Raw genomic sequence first — 18,899 nt, 5'->3', positions numbered from 1 at the left:
TAATTAACACCCACAGTAAGTGGGAGTGAGCAGACAGGGCTTGTGCGGATGAGGAGGGGACTGTTCATTAACAAGATGCACTCTCTCAAACTTTGCAGCTTGCTGTGGCTAATAAGCCCCGGTGAAACGGAGCCCAGCCGTCCCTCGCATTGACCCTGGCACTGCCTGGGATAAGGAAAGGTTTTGTCTCCTGGAATAATTGCTCTTTTCACATGTTACAAGTGTCCTGACCCCCACTGTCTGCAGCCACTTTTCCGACCATAATTACTCCTGATCCGCTCCAAATGAGTCAGCCGCATTAGGCCTGCAATAACACTGGCCCGGCTTCAAGCGCGGCATGGGGAGTCTCAGCAGAGCAGCCTGGAACAGGACTGCCTTTTCTCCCAGCCCACGGTCATTTCCATCACGTCAGAGGTGCATTTCTTGCACTTGAAGTCAGCACGAAGGCCCTGGGTCCTTTTTCTGAGGCTTACAGGCGGCATTGTTAGCTCTTGGTGCTTACGACTAAATGAGGTTTGGCTGCAAACGCCATCCCAATTAACGGGAAAACTTCATTAGCGTGTTTTTCCACACTTTTCAGCCCCCTCCTATTTTTAATTTATTCACATGGGGTTAATTAAAATAAATGTATCACAGAGATATGCAACAGCTTTCTAATTAAATTCATTGCGGCTTTTTTTTTTTTTAAAGACATGAAACTGGCAGTTTCCAAATTATTACAGAAGGCGACTTGTTCCAACACTAGAAGAGGAAGATTATGGCTCAGCAAGGTGAGCTGTCCGGAATTAGATGAGCGATGGCACACCGAGCTGAGAATGAAGGATGAAGATGAATGATGAATGTAAAAAAGGAGGCAAAACAATTATGCATACTCCGACAGATAAATTACTGGAGAACTTTTGAAAAATAGAAGAACGCAGCAACAAGAAAATCGAGCCGTTCATCTTACAAATGACATTTTGTATTTATTTACTTTTGATCTCAGCCTTCTTTTACGTCACCATTTTTGTAAGAACCTGTCTTCTACCAATAAGGTGAACAATTTGTGAGTCAGCCCATTTAAGAATCTTGGCCAAAATAGGAATATTTTTTTAGTTACGATCACACTTACTGGTGCATCTACTTTAGCGGAACAGCACAAACGCTTTTAAGCCATTAAACATGCATTTGGGGAGGAATAAAATGTTGCTTTCTGAAGTTTGTGTCACTCATGAGGTCAGGAAGTAGTGTTGAAAATGCTCTCCACTTCCCAGCAATTACTGCACACTTATTATTCCCAAGGAAATGCTAGAAGACAGGTGTGTCATTCAAGGTCCTCAATGTGTCAAAAATGCATTTCGGGGGGGGGGGGGCACACAAACCAATGTGGTGCACTAAGGGGTGCACTTTAATCCTGAATAATGCAGATTCTCCACAGGGGGCAGTTAGTTAACTGCACAAGCTTCTAATGCCATTCAAACACGTACTCACACACCTGATGGGGTAAATAATGAGAGAACTTGCTTGGGGGAACAGTCAGGAAGATGTCCATGGAGATTAATCAAATAAGACGGTATACTCATTGACTTTGTTTCCAGGCATTAAATTAGTCTGATTTGTCAAACAATTTGTCTCTAAATAAGCATCCTACATCCCATAGAAACATGTTAATCTGATCATGTTTGGTTTTTGAGAAAACAGACTGACACACCTAGATTATGTGATTGGAAACTAGATCTCTCCAGTGGGTGTGGGATCCCGGAGGGTACACTTCGTATCGCCCATGCGCCAGTCTCAATGCGCGAGATATAACTCGGAAGCAGATACCGTTAAATAAAACCATGCAATGAAGTGTACATTATCTTTAAAGGAGAAATGCATTTTTGGGGGGAATCGTAAACATTCATTATGAGAGACAAGAGCATTTTACGATTTAAAAGATGATAAAAAACGCTTGAAAGATGGGGCTAATGGGAGTCACGGTTGTAGCCTTCAAGGCCCTGTAAAACAACTTTAAAACCCTCCATCAACGTTTTATATACACACTGCACATCTTTATATAATGTAGTAACAGACAGGTTCATAACAGTAATCCAAAGAGGTCCAATTAGGTCTTTAAAAAATTATGCAAATTGTTATTTTTATCCAAACCTGTATGTTTACTTCCATACCTGATAGTTTTGGCAACAATTGCGGCCACGTGACAACTTATAAAGAGAATAACAAATTGCACGTTCATAACAATATGTAATATGTTCGATATTTACCGTATTTTGATCATTTTAATCATTTTCAGGACTGATTTCTTCCACGCATTTTCTTTTCCACAGGCACACATCTGATTTCTGAAAACGTCGGTGTTCCTACCTCATCATGGCAGACCTGGTAACAGACAACGAAGACGACTATTTTTGGACAAATTAGTATTCACAACCTTATACTTTTGAAGCTAAATATACTGCTGCTTAAAGAACCCAGCGCAAACAAAGAGTGAGACGCTGGCGCAACTGGGAGACTGAGGTGAACGTGTTTTTGACGCGATGAATATGGAACTTGGAGCCAAGCTATTTTGACATAAATGGCGTGCTTACCCAAAATCAGCAGGAAACGTTCCCGTGTACACATTGGACCAGAAAAACTTCTGTCCATCGCGTGAGTCACTTTAATATTCATCATGATACACGCAGCACGACATGCTTTTTAGTAGAACTACAGTACATACGCTGTCTGGCTAGCTAGTGTGAGCTAATACTTCACAGATAGTGTAATGTGATTGTTCATGTTCTTCAGTCAGTACAGATTGGTGTCTTATTGCATTGTGTTGTGCATTACAAACTCATGTTGACGTAGAAGCTAGCTTATCTCTTACCGTAGCTAGCTTTTACGGCTAATACCGAAGCACGCCAATGTGTTACTACGCTAGAGAGAGTGTTTCTCAGTGTTCGCTCTTACAATAACAATGTCGCTACAGCTTGGTTATTATACGGGTTACGGAAAGTAAATAAAGTATTGTTGGTGTTTTTTAATATATTTTTAAAGCGATTTAGAGGTAGAATTGATTGCTCCCATTAGCTGCATTGCTAGCCACGTAGGACGAGCCATTTTTTACATGTTAGAGAGCGGAAAAAAACCTCTTGTCTCTCATAATGATTGTGAACGATAGGAAAACTTCCAAAAAGAAGTGCAGTTCCCCTTTAACATCAGTACACACTAACAAGGAACCAAGAACATTTAAGGGAAAAGCCTGCGTTTATCCACCTACTAAAACTATGTAGTCATCTAAATGTTTTACTTGATTATGTACTTGCATACAATGTACAATACTACATTTGTATTTAAAGTAGTATTTTATTCAAAACAGAAGTTTTATGGTTGTACTTTATTGATGTGATTGTTTGTTTGTTTTTTACTATTTAATGATTAGTAATATCTTTATTTATTTATTTATTTGGGTTTATTTATTTGCATGCAGTGTGCAATGCTACATTTTTATTTACAGGAGTATTTCATTCAAGACAACTTTTTAAGTTTGGACTTTATTAATTTCAGTGTTGGAGATTATTATTTATTTGCATCCAATATAGAATGCTGCATTTTTATTTACAGAAGTATTTTATTCAAGCAGAAGTACTGCCTCCTAGAAGAAGCTCTTAATATAGTCGTTTGAAAATGATTCCATAAAAAGTACAATTTATATCTGGTCTAAAAATAACATTACACAAATTAGAATTTGGATAAGAGTAAGAACTAACGTATGCAATGTCATTTCAAACAGCTATCTGTTTGATCAAATAAAAGCAAAACTTAAATAGAATTACTTCTGTCATTTGTGTTTTATTGGTTTATTTGAAACAACGTCTTTTATCGGACCTCCATCCGCTAAAATACCAATTTGGTAGTTGTGTCATTATCGTGGTGCAATATAAAATCATTTATTGATGCTTTCTGCCTTTTAACATCAGCATAATAATAGGAGATGTGATATTTGTAATATGTGACAATATTTCTTCGGACATCACATCAAAAACTACGCTGTTGACTTGAATGCTGTAGATGTTTTGTTTTGATGTGATGTCATAGGTCAACCGTAAAAGTAATACATTTATCAGCGCTAAAAAGAAAAAAGTGCCCTTCAGTGTACACTGGGCGTAGGACCTATAGTCGTAGTAGAGTAGAGTGTGCATGGATACTGGGACTTCACATGTTGCTGTAAAAAAATACAAAAAAAACAAACCCAGTGTTGGCGCTAGGAATTTTCAAAGGGACCCCATCAAGTCATAAAAATGGGGTCCCACTGTAAGTTTTTGGGGTCCCCCTTTTTTGTAACTGTTTTGAAAACAAATGATAAATGTAAGCATTATCCTATTATATATCACATTCTATATTGTGTCTTGGAAAAAGTTTTTCATAAACGTTACTTCATTCATTAAAATAAGTATACAAAAGAAAACAAATTTGTATGCATCTATAAATTTATTCAGTTATAAACATTCATTCCCTTTCTTCTTTCGTTCATGGATCTAAACTTTACCGGAGCCGGGTAGTTTTTTCTATATTTTTATTTAATAAGATGTAGGTCTATTTATTTCAGTAAAAACAGTTTTTTGCTTCGCTCAGGAAATCTTGATAATGGTGTGCCAGGGCATACATGCATATGGCAAATATAATTGATTATTCGCATCTGTATGTCAATCATCAGTCATTTAAAAACCGTCACATCTACACTTTATTGGCAAATAATGCAAACAAACTTAGAATTTTGCAAGTTAGAGTCAATGTCATTTAATAGAGTTGTGGCCATAAACTGTGTGTTCCCCTTTAAGGAATGGCGGTGTGTGGGGTGAGTGACGTGAAGTTAAGAGAGGTAGCACTAGCATGTTCAGGAGTGTTACTAGCATGGTTGATGTCCGGTTGGCTTTGTGGAAAACATAAATAAGGATTTGCAACAAATCGACGGCCTTGTCATTCTGACCAAAGAGCAGAACTGTAGGGACCCACAGCCGGGTAAAATCAATCAATCAATCAATCAATGTTTACTTATATAGCCCTAAATCACTAGTGTCTCAAAGGGCTGCACAAACCACCACGACATCCTCGGTAGGCCCACATAAGGGCAAGGAAAACTCACACCCAGTGGGACATTGGTGACAATAATGACCCAGTGGGACGTCGGTGACAATGATGACTATGAGAACCTTAGAGAGGAGGAAAGCAATGGATGTCGAGCAGGTCTAACATGATACTGTGAAAGTTCAATCCACAATGGATACAACACAGTCGCGAGAGTCCAGTCCAAACACAGCAGCGAGAGTCCCGTTCACAGCGGAGCCAGCAGGAAACCATCACCAAGGGTAGCGGACCAGCAGCGCAGAGATGTCCCCAGCCGATACACAGAGGGACATAGAAGAAAAAGAAAAGAAACGGCAGATCAACTGGTCTAAAAAGGGAGTCTATTTAAAGGCTAGAGTATACAAATGAGTTTTAAGGTGAGACTCAAATGCTTCTACTGAGGTGGCATCTCGAACTGTTGCCGGGAGGGCATTCCAGAGTACTGGAGCCCGAACGGAAAATGCTCTATAGCCCGCAGACTTTTTTTGGGCTTTGGGAATCACTAATAAGCCGGAGTCCTTTGAACGCAGATTTCTTGCCGGGACATATGGTACAATACAATCGGCAAGATAAGATGGAGCTAGACCGTGTAGTATTTTATACGTAAATAGTAAAACCTTAAAGTCACATCTTAAGTGCACAGGAAGCCAGTGCAGGTGAGCCAGTACAGGCGTAATGTGATCAAACTTTCTTGTTCTTGTCAAAAGTCTAGCAGCCGCATTTTGTACCAACTGTAATCTTTTAATGCTAGACATGGGGAGACCCGAAAATAATACGTTACAGTAGTCGAGGCGAGACGTAACAAACGCATGGATAATGATCTCAGCGTCTTTAGTGGACAGAATGGAGCGAATTTTAGCGATGTTACGGAGATGAAAGAAGGCCGTTTTAGTAACGCTTTTAATGTGTGCCTCAAAGGAGAGAGTTGGGTCGAAGATAATACCCAGATTCTTTACCGTGTCGCCTTGTTTAATTGTTTGGTTGTCAAATGTTAGAGTTGTATTATTAAATAGAGTTCGGTGTCTAGCAGGACCGATAATCAGCATTTCCGTTTTTTTGGCGTTGAGTTGCAAAAAGTTAGCGGACATCCATTGTTTAATTTCATTAAGACACGCCTCCAGCTGACTACAATCCGGCGTGTTGGTCAGCTTTAGGGGCATGTAGAGTTGGGTGTCATCAGCATAACAGTGAAAGCTAATACCGTATTTGCGTATGATGTCACCTAGCGGCAGCATGTAGATGCTGAAGAGTGCAGGGCCAAGGACCGAACCCTGGGGAACTCCACACGTTACCTTAACGTAGTCCGAGGTCACATTGTTATGGGAGACACACTGCATCCTATCAGTAAGATAAGAGTTAAACCAAGACAGGGCTAAGTCTGACATACCAATTCGTGTTTTGATACGTTCTAATAAAATATTATGATCGACGGTATCGAAAGCAGCGCTAAGATCGAGGAGCAGCAACATAGATGACGCATCAGAATCCATCGTTAGCAATAGATCATTAGTCATTTTTGCGAGGGCTGTCTCCGTGGAGTGATTTGCCCTGAAACCGGATTGAAAGGTTTCACATAGATTGTTAGACGCTAAGTGTTCATTTAACTGCTCCGCAACATTTTTTTCAAGGATTTTTGAAATAAAGGGAAGGTGAGACACCGGTCGGTAATTTACCATGAGGTCAGGATCGAGGTTAGGTCTTTTAAGAAGAGGATGAATAACCGCTTTTTTGAATGCTAGGGGAACAGTGCCCGAGGAGAGTGATAAGTTTATAATATTTAGCACTGATGGACCTAATAATACAAAAAGCTCCTTGATCAGTTTCCCAGGAAGAGGGTCAAGTAAACATGTTGTCTGTTTTATTCCATTTACACGTTGTAACAATTCCTCTAATGTTATTTCCTCAAAACGAGAGAAACTATTTTGGAGGGCAGTATCCGCCGTATATACCATCGTGTCAGTGTTAATAGAACCCCGTTGTAGCTGGGACGCATTGTCTTTAATCTCCTTTCTAATGACTTCAATTTTCTTACTAAAGAATTGCATAAAGTCATCAGCTGAGTGGGTTGAGCTACTGGAAGGAATCCCTTGTTGGCTTAGCGATGCTACCGTACTAAACAAAAATTTAGGATCGTTTTTATTACGGTGGATGAGATTTGAGTAATATTTAGATTTAGCTAAGGTAAGCATGCGTTTATAAGTTATTAAACCATCACTCCATGCTTGATGGTGCACCTCAAGTTTAGTCGTGCGCCATTTGCGTTCCAGCTTTCTACATAATAATTTCTGAGCTCTAGTTTCTTCTGTAAACCACGGGGTGCGCTTTTTTGGAGCCTTTTTTAACTTTAGCGGTGCTATGTTATCAATGGTTTCGCGCAGGGCGTCGTTAAAGTTGTTAGTGAGGTTATCAATAGAGCCCACATACTTTGGGAATGGTGCCATTACCGAGGGCAGTAGGTCAGCAAGAGTTGTCGTTGTGGCTGTATTAATGTTGCGGCTGCTATAGCAGGTATTATTATTATTAGTTTGACGAACATGCGTCTGAACCTCGAATTTTATAAGGTAATGATCGGACAATACTTTAGTATACGGGAGTATCGTAACTTTGGAAACGGTGATGCCCCTGACAAGCACTAGGTCTATCGTATTACCGTTGCGATGCGTGGGTTCATTTATTATTTGTGTGAGACCACAGCTATCAATTACAGTCTGGAGCGCTACGCACGGTGGGTCCGATGGGGTATTCATATGGATATTAAAGTACCCCATTATGATTATATTATCCTCTATCAGTCATATAGCATGCCAACAATGACATATTCATCATTAATTTTGGCATATTTATTACTTTTGCCAATTAAACTCAGTACGTCTCCATGAGAGGTGGGAAAAATTATCGAGTTTTGATGCATCAAGATGGGAATGTAAACAATTCTGAATCGATGGACAAATTTCCAAATAGCTGTTATTTGTAAATGTTAAATAGAGTACAGACTGTTCTAAAATGCAGATCTAATGCGAACACACAGAGGGAGAATGAGAAGATAAGCTATTCTAGCCATGGCAATAAGCAAGTGGTGAACAACAAAATAATAAGTGCTTTGTACACTTCAACAAACTGTAATCGTGATATTAGCAAGTAGATTCATAAGTCATCAAAGAGAATAACACTGTCAGCCATGTATACAGTATGACTGGGTAGATAGTACATACAACACACCTCCTTGAGCTGCCAGTTTGAATGTATAATATTTGCAGATATTGATATACCGGTAGGTATATATTTTTTATTGTTAAAGATGCATAACTAATGAATTTATTTTCAATCATGGCCCCCGAATCATAATCAAATCTTGAGGTACCCAAAGATTCCCATTCCGGGTTTCCATGCACTAAATTTGTTAAAACATGTTTTTTATATTTTGACATGTATACGTGAAATACCAGTTTCCAAGCTAATGTCCAAAGTGACTGTTGGCCATATGCTATTTGCCTCTCGTACCCTAGGAGGTGATATTGGTCAGTTCAGCTTGTTTCGCTGTAAAAGGAGGACAATGCTAAATATTAATAAGATAGAGGCAGTAGCTGTCAAGCGCTTTAACAGATAACTCACCACTGCTTTTTAGTGTAGTTGGCAATGTGTTAATGTGTTTAAGTGACACTTGTGATTATTATGATCATTAGCGACATAAACCAGAAAAAGCTATTTTGGTGAAGTACTTTGACTATTTACTATTAATACAAACTACGCAGTGAATTCTTTTTAATTACTGATTTACTTATCTATGATGCCTAACTTGTTGAATTTGGACTTTTAATTATTTTATCATTAAATTAAGTATGAACAACAACGTTGTGGATGATCTGAATGAAGGAGATTGACACTGTCTTGAAGTCAAGTGATCTAACGCTATTTAATTACTGTTGTCTTGACTATCAAACATACATTTATTATTTTTACTTGGTATCAGCTACATTGTGTCAAAACACGGCGGTTTAGGGGTTTCTCTCCATCAGGATGACCTTGCGCCAGGTCACGTATTTAAAAATCATTCTGACACTTATTAAAGTAGGGTATTATCTTACACTGAAAAATATTGACTTATTGTAGCTTCTATATTTTTTTATTTCCTTGCTTGGTGGTGGCAGAACGTTGGACCAGTGATTAGGGCTCGTGCCTCAAAAAGGATAAGGTCCCAGGTCCAATTCCCGGCCTCGGGATCTCTCTGTGTGGAGTTTGCATGTTCTCCCCGGTACCTCCAGGTACTCGCTCGCTCCCACCTCCAAAGACATGCATCTGGGGATAGGTTGATTGGTAACACTAAATTGGCCCTAGTGTGTAAATGTGAGTGTGAGTGTTGTCTGTCCATCTGTGTTGACCCTAGGATGAGGTGGCGACTTGTCCAGGATGTACACCGCCTTCTGCACGAATGCTCCAGCAACCCCTCGACCCTAACTGGAACAAGCGGTACAAAATGGATGGATGGATGCCGTGGATATTGTAGTAAAGAGGGGCATGTTGGTCCTCCACGGAGATTGGCACACTTATAAGAGAGAACTGGTTTCCAATCGTATAATTAAGGTGTGTTGATTCTATCTTTATTAAGCCAAACTTAACCAGACGAAAGTGTTTACATGTGGACTAAAAAGCTTATTTTGAGCCAAATTTGGGGAGGAATTAGAATAATTTAGTGCATGAAAACGTACCGTTTGTCTCACTACTGCGGGTTGAGCAACTAGAGTAATGTTGCTTCTAGTTACTAGTAGTAGTAATTGTGCTTTGGTTACAAATTGCATGAGAAAAAAAACAGAATGATGAGATCCATCTCCTTAAAGCCCCCTATGAAGGATATCCTTAAAATATGCACCAGTACCTAAACATGTGACTAGTGGTTTATTTTCCCTCACATTGTAATTAATTTAATCTAAACACCAAATTAAGTGACATGAATGATGGCCTGAATCCAATCAAAACATTTTAACCAAATACAATGTATAAATGGAGTGGAGGGGGTCTAAATTCCTTCATTTAGAGAAGATTCCAATGGGAATATGTGTTCTTTGTGGTCATTTGCATACAAATTTGCTGTAGCAAATATGATGTGTTTAGCTCTGATTAAATCAGCAACTTCAATATCCAAACCCTGGTGGACTACTTTTAACATAGTCAGAACTACCATCTTAATCACAATTTTTAATTAGATGTTTGAGATTTGATTTAGTGAAGGTCATCCTATGAGAGATTAGTTCGCAGCATGTTTGCTTTTATTTGAGCGAAGACACCCCGGGGTTTTGTATTTACCAAGAAGATAGCTGTATAATTTGATAAAAGAAGGATGCCAGAGTTTTCATCACTTTAATTCTTGTTAGAAATCATCTATAAAGTGACTCCCCGCTGTGTCGTTCTTGATTTGAATACATTTGAATGCCATTTTGTTTGTCAAAAGGCTAACTTGTCAAGATCATTGGAGGTTGGGATTGAACAAGAAAGAGAGTTTAGGGTGAGTGTGCATCAGTACCGAATAATAGCATGTTGTGTTTACTTAAAAAAAAAAAAACTGTACATTGAGGGCAATAATAAATCTCTTGAAAAATCAGTTATGAATGAGCGGTGTGGGGAAAATTACTTTCAAAAGTAATTATTTACAGCACAGTTACTTTCTCAAAGTAATTAAATTACTAACGAAATTACTCTAATTAATGTAATGAGTTATAAGGGTACCTTCAATTAGGGGTGTTTCGGGCAGGGTTTTATGCCGCCTCGACCAATAATCTATGAGAATGGCGGATACCAATCACATGTATGAATTGTAAATTTTTCAATTCTTTTCTGTTGAGGACAGCACAAACTGTATACCAGGGGTAGGGAACCTATGGCTCTAGAGCCAGATGTGGCTCTTTTGATGACTGCATCTGGCTCTCAGATAAATCCGAGTTGACACTGCTTAACACGATAAGTAATGAATAATTCCGCTTGTAATCACAGTGTTAAAAGTAACGTTCAAAATATAAAACATTCTCGTGCATTTTAATCCATCCATCCGTTTTCTACCGCACCTGTTCAAGAAGTTGCGTTAATGGTAAAAAGTTATTTATTTATTATTGATTAGAGTGGGGCCTGCCCTCCTGGGGTTTCTTCAGACCACCAAGCACCGACATGAGAGCCTGTTTCAGGGTTACAATATTGTTTTATTTTTCAATAAGTCTCTCAGTTGCTTTCCAGCAATTGTTTTTTAATCTTTCGTTCTCGCTTGCACTCTCGCTCCAGCCCCAACCCCATCTCTCCTCCTGGCTGCTCCTTATAACATAGCGACAGGTGATTAGATAACAAGGCCCAGGTGGGCCATCTACACACCTGTCGCTGATTTCGAGGCCGGTCCTGGCACACCCCACTTCGCATCAGGCCCGCAGGCCACACCCCCTCCACAGTTAGCTTCAGGATAACAATGTTATTACAGAGAATAACAGACTTATTATACTCTATAAATGTTGGTTTTACTTAAAAATGTACGTGATTAGTTGTGTTCAGTATAAAAAAAATATTATATGGCTCTTACGCAAATACCTTTTAAAATATTTGGCTTCTTGGCTCTCTCAGCTAAAAGGTTCCCGACCCCTGCTGTATACTAATATATGAAGTTAGGTGCAGGGCCAGAAAACATGGGCTTGCTGGCCGCAAATGCCCCGCAAAACCAGTGCTCTAGACCAGTGGTCCCCACCGGGCCGTGGCCCGATTGGTACCGGGCCGCAGAATAATTTTTTATAAAAATAAAAAATAAAAATATTTTTTTTTATTTTATTAAATCAACATAAAAAACACAATATACACTTACAATTAGTGCACCAACCACAAAAACCTCCCTTTTTCATGACGAAGAAGAAAAAAAAAAAAGGACACCCCCCATACCCCCTGGGCCCATTGATAAAAATGACGTTAAATGTAGCTAACTAATTTTGCCATGTAGACTGTAGTGTAGCTTGCTACAATTCTTTGGGGATAGCTTCCCCTGTAGCTTAACTACATTTAATCGAGAGTAACTTGAAGCTAAGCTTACTACATTTTCGAGGTAGCCTGCCTATCACTGTACATTACACAGTTACTGTTGCTGTTAGCAGACTCTCTCAGCTGTTGGGACCAATAATAATTAAAGTACAGAAGGTATTTTTTATATGATTAGCTTTGAAAAGCGTTCATCGGCATTGGCGATCATGTAGTTTTTCAGAGAAATTGGCAAAAACTGGCCGGTGGCCAATCGATTGAAACTTTGCTTCTTCAAATATTTGGCATGTGCGATTGAGAAATGTTTCATGACATTAGAGTGCATAATTAGATTTAATTAATTTAAATGTGTGCCTTGGTTGTGTGCCAGGGTTAGCACTCTGCACAACTGACTTTGCTCCTGCATTAGCAGCTGTGTCTCTCCTTGACCACTAGCACAGCATTACAATAATAACATGCCACATCTCACTGCAAGTTACTGTAACGTTGTAATGTGAGAATTAGTCATTAATTAGATTGTCCATTAGTAGAAAACAGTAATAGAGTTAGAAACCCTGTCATTCCTAATACTGCTCAGGACAGAGAAAAACATGTTATTTCGTATGCTACATCACTACATCACTTCACTTTATCATGTAATAAATACACAGAAATATCCAGACACATATTTTAAACACTTAATTAAAGTCTTCCCAAAAATCTATATTTTTAAAATGTGTTGGTGAGATAATCCATCCATCGCACAGGTGTGGCAGATCAAGATGCTGATTAGACAGCATGATTATTGCAAAGGTGTGCCTTATAGGAGATTGTTCCAAAATGTGCAGTTTTACTGGAAAACGGCATGGTAAAAAGCAGTCAGTGTCTGATGTGATCAGATAAGAGGAACTCACTAACACGGAATTAAATAAATTTGTCAATAATATATGAAATAACTTGGCCTTTTGTGTTCAAATAATATGTTTTGGGTCTTTGACTTCTAATGCAAAACAGGAAAGTTGCATTTATATTTTTTTGGGTGTAAATATATTGTCAAAAAATGCCACAAAAAGCCATGTGACATAAGAGTTGGGAAGTGAAAAAATATTTGAAATCTAACAACCCTTCTTGAGGAAAGGATGAACGTTCTGAATAGGGCTGCAGCTATTGATTATTTTAGTAATTGATGAATCTATTGATTAATGGAACTAGTTTGTTTGAATAATCAGATAAAACACATTTTATATTCTCAATGTGTATGTTAGGTAAAATAGTATAAATAAACAAAAAAAAGGTTTGCCAAAACCTTAATTTTTTCCGAATAAATGCACATCATTAAAATTTTAAATTGCACTTTTAACATGTGTGCAATAATATAAATTACAGAAAAAAAAAATTCTGTCCGCAGCCACACAGATCACGACACCCACAAAATACCGTTATCCTGTGCGCTGTTTTGCAGCAGCCGTGCATAAAATATGTCTGCGTATTTAAAGTTTCGGGCATTCCATGCAGTCCATTTTTTTTGTCAGTTTAAATAATTACACTCATAAAATGATTATTCGAAGCAACAAAATATTAACTGAAACCTTATTCTAATTGAATTAATTGTTGCAGCCAGAGTTCTGAACTCCTGTTTCCATGGCAGTGTTGCATTGTGTTCTGGTTGCACAGCATCTGGCCTCAATTGCTTTAATACAAAATTAATCAACAATTGTAATCGTTTACACACAATTCTGAACAATTAATTCATGACTATGCCTATCCCTACTATGAATATTTTGTTTTCCCACCATTGGTACTATAAAAGCATGATAGATATCAACTTTTAGGTTATTTTTGAAAAACATCAGCTAAACACAGTTTACAATTGTAATTATGGATAGGTAACGAATCCACTACTTTTTTGGCACCGTCTGAATGCCGATTTACGTTAAATCCAACGGTGCCATGTCACTGTACCTGGGTTGCACGTGACGTCACACTCGCTTGCCTACTCAGCCAGCTCTTCGGCACTTGGCGCTTACTTCAACAGCACTGAGCGCGGACTCAGCCAAACTATGTCGAGGTCATGGAAATAAAGTGTCTACAACTAAGATGTGCATTACAATCACACAGCTGGTGCATAATACATTATTAACACTTTTTATGGCGCAACAAAAGATTTCAATCAGCAAATATTGAACTGACTAGCTAACACCACACCTGCCATCCAACGTCTTGGACTTGCAACTATAATTGCAACTTACTGTCATACTGTACTTGCAAATGGGATTCAGAAACAACTATACAAGACAAGATATTGTCTTGTCTGGATAGCAGTTATTGTAAGCTTGTTTTTTAATGTTGCAATAAAAAAACTGATTTTATTGTTAAAAACCATGACTCTCAATTAACACACACAAAAGATCCAACAATTGGTACTGTTAAGTACTGGCATTGAATCCCAGGTACCAAGAATTGGTATCGTATCGGTTCAAATGTTAACGGTACCCAACCCTACATGTGATACACCTGGAAATTGTAAGCTACTGTAAAATGACACAAAAGCGCAGACTATCCCTATCAAAAAACCCAGCTCTGTTTTTAATTAAACCAATCTACAGTATATCAAATAATTGGGTGTAAGCAATGTGCTTTTTAATTAGTAAAACTCAATATATCTCTATTTTCTTCTCACTGGTGTGTCCTTTCCTGTTTTCAAGGCACTAGAATGAAGAGGGATAATTTACCAGACTGTGTACAGTATACACTTAAGCAGTACTACAGGAAGTAAACAAGTCATAGCAGAGAATGTGTAACAGCAGGCAAACAAGAAGTTGCCTTTACATAAGTATTTGTGTGTGTGTGTGTGTGTGTGTGTGTGTGTGTGTGTGTGTGTGTGTGTGTGTGTGTGTGTGTGTATGTGTGTGTGTGTGTGTGTGTGTGTGTGTGTGTGTGTGTTTGTGTGTGTGGTGTGTGTGTGCATCAATACAACAATGATTATTTCCCATGCCAACAGCAGCTGGCAGACATTGTGTGGGAAATAATCCATACTGAAGCTCTACCTGATATTGATAAAAAACATGATTTTTGTAACTAACAATGGATGGCTCATACCTTTTCATTGGGGGATTTTCTGCAAGTTTGCTGCTTAAGCAACATTGACATTCCTCCTGATCATGTCTGTGTTTGCTTCAGATCCAGCTGCTGTACACCTGGCACCGACAACACGGTTTAATTGTGCTTTAAAATAAGTAACCACTCATCTTCCTGTGTCAACAAAGACAATTTGTTACCTCTGACAACTGCATGCTCGGTGAAATATTGCACAACTGCCGGAAGATTAAGCAAAGACTAGCTTGAAACTTTGCGGTGGGATGCAGCGGTGTCAAAGTGGGGTGGGGTTAGTAAGTAGGAATGTTGTTGGGGGGTTTTCTGCCATTTAAATATGTGATTTATAAAAAAATATGTCATACATGTTAAGATACAACTAATATAGCTGTCAAAGTTTAATATTAAGGTTGCTTGAATCAAATTAGGAATGTCTAAGACTACTTAGAACACCACCTGCCAAAAACGCAAAATGGTTCATTTCACCTGGATAGCAGCATAACTAGCTTTGAACGCTTCACTCACCACAGACGTCATAACATCATCAAGGCTCACCTTTAAGTTCCGGCATTTAAAAAAAAATTCAAATATAACAGATGTATGTGTGGCAACATAGGAGAAAGTTATGTACAAGTTTCACTTTTGCATCTAATTGCCCATAACTGTGGTGCATTAAAGGACCCGCGATTAAAGAATTTGGTGATACTTGGTGGTATGATGTGACATGGGCCAAGAAAAAAAAAAACATTGTAAATATCTGTTCTTTTGTCTTATCGGTGAGAAAACTCCTATCCACGGAAGACCTTATGCCGTATGTATTTTCTTCCTAAGTTGTTCGGCATTTGAAAAGTCTCTTTAATGTTAATCACCGCTACCTAAAGGACCGCAGAGAAACGTTACTGACGGGAACTTGCATTTTCAGTTTTAGTAACTGCAGGAAAGTTATGGAATTGACTCTTCTGCATTCTCTATTATTTTGCTTGAGTACAGTACACACAAGCCCTACCACTATCTTAAAGAATGAGTGTCCTTGTTTAATCTTGCACTTGTCAAACCACAGAAGGCTCCTGCTGAAACTGTCGCAACTCTCAATCAAAGCGCTAGTGTAATAAAAACAGTAGACAGTGACAAAATGAATTGTAGCGGTTGGACAAAACAGAAGGTCGAACAATGGCCGCTGATGGCCTCCCAGATATCATGTGTCCTTCGCTACACATGTAGGACAGCAAGCGTAACTAACATGGAACCTGAGGCAATAATAAACTGGATGTTCTTGCAGCTCAAGAGTGCATAATTGAGTTTTAGCACCTCACTGATGAGTGAAGCCGGGCGGGCGGACGCACTCACTAACACGTGTCTCAATTGAGTCTTCATCTAAGATTGTGGGGAATGATACCCATCTCACGCACACTTCAAGATGAGAAACAATCAGAAGTGATGGAGATGAACAGGTTTAATAGTGACAGAGGAAATGATGCATTGTGAGAAGTGAGCTGATTTAAACACATAGCACTCCAAAAGGGGTGCATGTGTCATTCCCTACCCAATTAATAGGACTAATGTCAGTGGCAGTCAAAACACTGAGCATGGACATGCTATAAGCTTGTGCACAAAAGGCTCATATTGACATCTGCTGTGCATCAGAGACGTTTTCTCTTCATAGCTATAGCACACGGAACACTAAAGAGTTAATGCAAAATGTGAAAGTATTAAAAACTCTCTGCGACTTCTTTGTAATATTGTTCAGGTCCCAGAGCTCACAAACCTGATGCAATTTCAATATTTGAAATGGGCAAGTTTAATTTTGAAGTAAGAGCAAACCAATAAGCTGAGAAAAAAAGCAAACACCGGAGAGCAAATTACATTCCAGTGGAAAAGTGAAAAGACTTAAGGAACATATAAAAGTAATCTCCAACTGGAAATTAGAAATCAACCCCGAGAAACCAAATAACCGAGAAGAAATATTACTGTCCACTTTCTGAATCAATATAACATCGCTACAAGACAGCATTACCATGGTAACACCGGTAAAGAATGAAGCAATTCTTATTATTTCAAAATAAAAATGTGAGCCCGCAGCCCAAGGTTTATTGCGGCAGCTGACAGATCACCGGCCTGTGTTCATCTGAAGGATTGCTTTTCAATCACACACTTTATGAGTGTACACATTTTCCTGGACAGTGTGATAAGGGAGCCGTAAATTAACTATAGCGCCAGGGAACCAGAAACCTATCAGTTGCTGGAGGATTTGGCTTCTGCTTAAGGTCAGTGTACAGTTAATGTGCAGCGCTGACAGAGTGGCTGCATATTTATTTACGCGTGTGCATATTAGTTTTTTTTATGTTCACCTGCATATTGGGCAGTTTTATGAAGGATTTGGCATTTTTACATGCGCTGAGCAAAATTGAATCTTTGCATTTAGCAGCAGTCAACACATTGGTTCCATGCCTTGCTTAAAGGCACCTCGGCAGTGGGTCGAGGGAAGTCCCTGAATACACTCATTGCTTTTCATAGGGCTTGTCTCGGACAGGAGAGGAAATAGAAGGGAATAATAATGTTACGATTAATTCTTGTCTTTAGGCGGGACTTTCCAAAGAGTATCTGACGCCTGCCAAAGAAGCGCGCTCTGCCGCGGTGCCAGCTTGACTTGGACTCTTTAGGAAACAAACACCAACACTTAAGATAAACGCGCAAAAACACATTTGAGTAATTGAGGAAGAGTTACAGAAAAGCCACCCAAAACTCCCTTCCTTCCATGTGCACACTTACCCTGAGCGGATGCATTAGGCGAGAAGGTTGAATTGACAAGCCTATAACTTTACAGCCAATAAACGTTAAGAGGCACCATAATGAGCGAGACCAGATCGGAGCAGTTCTGTTGCCAACCCGGACAAACTGCGGGAGGCGCTGGTCGAGTCCAGCAAATAAAGGGTGAAGCTTTTAGGCAATGAGCAGCAGGTGATCTCAGCTCTTCTGCAAGTCCTAATGCTCCTAAAAGCCACTCTCCCTGGTTCTGTAATTGGGCATCAGTAGTTAATGTAGTATTGACTGCATTACATGCTCTTGTGCATCCTTTCCCACTAATGCCATTTGCATCACCTTGCACATTTGCCGTATTGCTTAGCCAATAACTGTTAAAAGCAATCCGATTCATGAATCATATAAGGAACTTTTAGCCAGACAGACATTCAGAGCAGACAATTTACAGTTCAGTTAATTTGGGTGCATTAGTGGCACAACACGGATGCAGCCAGAGAGGCCAATTTATGTCTTTGCCACAAACTCTATTGGTTTTTTTGATGCGTAAGTGAAAGGATGCACTGCTAAGAGATAGGAAATATCCATTTTCAAACATAAATAATGGACTCCAAATGCGTCCATTACTGAGAGAGGATAGAAAAGAGCCTTTCTATGCGGTACTTTGTGAAATGACAAATTATAGTTCTATATCGATGGAGGCATCACAGCAGGTGGCCAGCAAAAAGGGAGACTCTGAAAAAGTGTCTGGAGAAAGCAAACTTCAATGGATGTCAAAAGTGCTTTCGCTGCATGCATATGGTGTCTGCTAGAATATTAAAAGAATGCCATATTAATGGATTTTAATGCATTCACACTACACTGAGCATGATTTAGACCCGAGGACCAGCATGCGATAAATGCACCGCACGTCTCCACGTCAGCTCGGATCCAAAATGGAACGTCATTAGAGGAGGCGAGTTTGATTTAAATTTAAATTAATT

General features: G+C 39.1%; 1 protein-coding gene across 1 annotated transcript in view; it reads right to left on the bottom strand.

The window, feature by feature from the left end:
* Window positions 1-18,899, bottom strand: part of lmo1 (LIM domain only 1) — an 88,946-nt gene that overhangs the window by 69,027 nt on the left and 1,020 nt on the right. The gene's annotated exons all lie outside the window — the stretch shown is intronic.

Source organism: Nerophis ophidion, linkage group LG02, assembly GCF_033978795.1.
Source record: "Nerophis ophidion isolate RoL-2023_Sa linkage group LG02, RoL_Noph_v1.0, whole genome shotgun sequence".
Taxonomy (NCBI): domain Eukaryota; kingdom Metazoa; phylum Chordata; class Actinopteri; order Syngnathiformes; family Syngnathidae; genus Nerophis; species Nerophis ophidion.
Note: the sequence above shows the minus strand (reverse complement) of the source record. Positions and strands in the feature narration are given on the sequence as shown.